Below are 4,354 nucleotides of genomic sequence, written 5' to 3'. Positions count from 1 at the left end.
TAGTCCACATGAATCACTGACAGGGAGGTCAGTCCCAATCTTCGGTAACTCCACCTTTAATTTGTCCACAGGTGAGGCTCTCTCTATCCTGCGTGCCTGTTGCCAAAGGATTGACCCAGATAAGCTTGTACAGTCTGGTCACCATAAGGTAGGACGTTAAGGGAAACCTGCTGTCACAGGCTCTGGGCTAGGTGCTTTTTACAAATATTAATGCATTTGATCCTCACATCACCCTTTGAGGTAGGTGTGATTATCCTCATTTTGTAACTCAGGAAACTGAGGCAAGCAGAGGTTTCAGTTATTTGCCCAGAGCTATATAGCTGATAAGTGTTTGAGCCCAGATTTGAACTAGGTCTTCCTGATTCCTGGTTCAGTGCTCTAGCCACTGCACCGCTAGCTGCCTCTGGTGATGATTTTTTTTCAGTCGTAATTCATGAACATCATCTACTAAGGCATAGTCGGGGTCATGATCTGTGTAAAGAATTACTAATGAAATTCTGCATCCTCAAAGGGAATAAAGAGTTGCAAAAATACACATTTCTTTTAAATGTGAAAATTTATATATTTTATTTTTTCCAATTATATGTAAAAATAATTTTAACGTTGTTTTAAAATTTGAGTTCCAAATTCTTTCGCTCCCTTCCCCCTCCTTGAGAAGGCAAGCAATTTCATATAGATTATACATGTGTAGTCATGCAAAACATATCTCCATATTAGCTATGCTGTGAAAGAAAACACGGACAAGAAAAAAACAAACAAGAAAAATAAAGTTTAAAAAAGTATGCTTTGATCTTCAAAAAATACAAACAATTTTTATCTGAAGCTTATTGGATGGTATGTGCATACTTCAGTTCTTGGCAAACTGGAAGAACAGTGTCATCCCTATACACTCTACTAACCTGCCCTCCTCATTTGCCTTTTCCTATTGGCCCAGTGGGGGCAGCAAGGTAGTGGAGCACTGGGACTGCGGTCAGGAAGACTCATCCTCAAATCCAGCCTCAGACATTTACTAGCTGTATGACCCTGGGCAAGTCACTTAGCCCTATTTACCGCAGTTTCCTCATCCTCAATTTCTCACTCTATTGGGAATACTAATCCTCTTCTAGAGAGGTCATGAGTCGAAGTTAATTAATATTTGTCACTTGGTCCCAAAACAATCCAAGAGTATGTTAGGTCACTATCAGTGGAAAGTTGGATATAGTTGTTTGAAAACAGGGAAGTGATCACTTGTTCTGATCTGGTCTAATTTTCCACTTCCAAGTTGATGCATACATGTTGTCTGGGTACAACTTTTATTGTTGTTATTCAGATGTTTCAGTCACGTCCAACTCTTTGTGACCCCATTTGGGGTTTTCATGGCAGAGATACTGGAGTGGTTTGCCATTTCCTTCTCTGGCTCATTTTGCAGATGAGGAAATTGAATCAGACAGGGTTAAATGACTTGCCCAGGGTCACACAGCTAGTAAGTGTCGGAGGTCATATTTGAATTCAGGTCTTCCTGACCCCAGGCCTGGAACTCTATCCACAGCTCCACCTAGCTGCCCTGTGTATGACTGAACTATGTCAATCCAGAACTCTACCTCTTGCAAATGGTCGGTCTCCACCTGGGATGGCTGTGATGTCTGAAAAGTACATTACACAGGAGTGGAGCTGATCCAAGTTTTTAATACGGTTTTCCTATCACCCCAGCTGGCTCTGACTTCCATGTGCTTTCTCACCATAATCCCTTGGTGACTTTTTTAAAGAAAAGAAACAGAGAATAAGGGATCTTTGTGCCCACAAAAGCAGCCACCGAGGACCAGACCAAACAAAACACGGTGCCTCTCCTGTTTACATGAAGGAACGACCACTTATTGTTTCCTCGAGTTTACTGTCTTGTTTGCTGAAGCATTTCCTCATAGATTCCTGAGCTCACAGATGCTGGCATTCACTTTGCCGCCAAAGAGCTCTGGTAATGTCTGCTCTTTCTTCCCCAAGGAGCAGGAGGCAGGCAGAATTTGGCAGACAAACAAAAGTCATTTGCAACGTCTGGAAGAAGGAGACAGACAAGTAACAGCAGTGGCGGCCAGGGGCCCTTTTGGTGACGTGTATTACGATTCTTTTATTATTTGGCCTTTTAAAATTTCACAGTAGGGTCATTTCCAATTCAGGAGGAAGCTATGCTTTTCAAAATTATAATAGATTATTTTTCCAGAAATAAAGAGGCAAACTGGAAGGCAGGCAAAACAAGCGATGTTTCCTCTTGTTCCCTGTCTGCAATATACTTGGAGACCCCGGGAGACAGGTGTTATATATAAATGCCAAGCCTGATTACCCAGAATATTACTGGTATGCTCAGATGTTACAGAAAACATATGAAAAGCAAGATCCTGCCTATTTTCCCAACTGTTTGGACTCTGTTTGAAATCTTTCTTCAAATAGAATGTACTCCAGTGGATGCCTGGCCTTGTTGATATGGGTACTAAGCCAGGGCAGATATCAACCCATCCACGCCTTTTCACCCTGTGTAGTCTGTGTCTCTCCATAAATCCTCCAAAGATGAGCTAGCCTATGTACAGGGGTCCTTTCTCTGATTCTTCTCCTATTTCATGGACGCCAGTGAAGTCCTTAGGCTATCTATCTGTCATCTCCAGCTTTCACTTATTTGTAAGTACTCTGACACTTACAAGAGTATCATGTCATTTATATCCTTGATGCTATCTTATGCCATTTCTTAATCCAAGTATGAGAGTTTTGCTGTGATATCGCAGGTAGGAATGTTATCCAAAAACTCCCTGCTGGTGTCCCTTCCTCCCACCGATGTTTTTTAGCCCTTCCTTGAGGTTTACAAAGGCTTCAGGGAAATTTGACATAGGGCACAATAAGATTCAAAAAACCAATGAAGAGTGATGTGCCAACATCAGAAAACTGTGGTCTGAAATGTGGACAGGGTTGGGAGGCCCTCTGCCTCTCCTGGAAGTAGGGATGAGGATAAAGAAAGGCATTCAGTCTAACCTGGATAGAAGTCAAGGCTGGGGATTCTCTCTGGAGTGGGGTATGGTAGGGCCCCTCCTCAGGAACTGCCTGGGGAGTCTTCTTGGTTCCCCTTAGGTAAAGCTGGGATGCGAGTGAAAAAGAAAGATCAAAGCATGTTGTGGTCTACTCACTCATGTCCTACTAGACCTAAGGCCCAGCTAGTTTAAATCTCTAAGAGCAATAGATTGCCTCTTAGGCACACAGTTTCTGAGATCTAAAACAGTGGGGAAGAAGAGCAAAAAGGGAGACCAAGGCATCAACTTTTAGGCTAAGTAAGGGTTGTGAAAGGGGAGTTGTTTGTGATTGACAGGAGCAGAGACAGAGCCTTACCTGGTGACAGATGAGGAAACTTTGCTGCAGCTGTTCCAGGAGTAATTCAAGACAATCCCTTCTTCAGTGTCTCCAAAGGAGTGGGTTAGCAGGCAAAGAGCTCTCTCATCTTGGAGAAAAGGATGATACCTTTTTTCATCACATTAAACACTGGCTAAAACTTCTTTTTTTTTTTAAGGTGGTGAAAAAAAGGTGTCATCATATGCCCAACCTTTCCAAAAAGGCTAAACCTATCATCAGTAGATTTGAAAATAACACAGAAATTACACATTTTTGTTCTAGCTACAAAAAGCATTCATTCTCTTGTTTGGTTATCCACTCTGACTTTTTATAATAGAAGAGAAACTGTCAGTGGACTCTAAGGAATATACTTGACATCCTCAATATTTTTACATAAAATTTTTATCTTAAATTTTATATCTCAGCTATACTTTCTTCTCTAACAAGGCTATCTCAATACACAAAATGATCAGGTCTTATTCTTTTTTAATGGGATTAAAAGATGGCTAGATCAGGGAATTTCCATAAACACAGTACACTTAGATTTCAGCAAGAGATTCCCTGTTCTTATGAGAAAGATGGAGAGGTATAGGATAAATGGCAGCACAATCAGTTGGATTAAAACTTCAGTGGTCTGCTGATAAATATTTAATAACTGACTTGGAGGAGAAGTATGCCTAACACACTTTAAGTTTCTTCTGCATCATTAACATTTTCTCCATCACCTTTTTAAGTTGAGACAATCAATAAAACAATAAATCAAACCCTGATTTGTAGCCTTTGCCCATTTCTGAGGCAGGAACACTCACACCGTTTAACAATAGGCTCTTAGGAGGTGGTTCAAGCTGACTCTAGCACTCCCTTGGAACTGGTTGAATAACACAATTCAGAAAGCAACCATGAGCCATCAGTCTGGAGGGAAATCTCCATTGGAGTACTTCAGGGATTTCTCTGTGTCCCTCTGCTGTTTACCATTTTCGTCACTGATTTGGAGAAGGGCATAAATGGA

This window comes from Phascolarctos cinereus, unplaced genomic scaffold (assembly GCF_003287225.1).
Source record: "Phascolarctos cinereus isolate Bilbo 61053 unplaced genomic scaffold, phaCin_HiC Scaffold_9;HRSCAF=440, whole genome shotgun sequence".
Lineage (NCBI taxonomy): Eukaryota > Metazoa > Chordata > Mammalia > Diprotodontia > Phascolarctidae > Phascolarctos > Phascolarctos cinereus.
The sequence above is the reverse complement of the archived record's forward strand: the minus strand, read 5'-3'. Positions refer to the sequence as shown.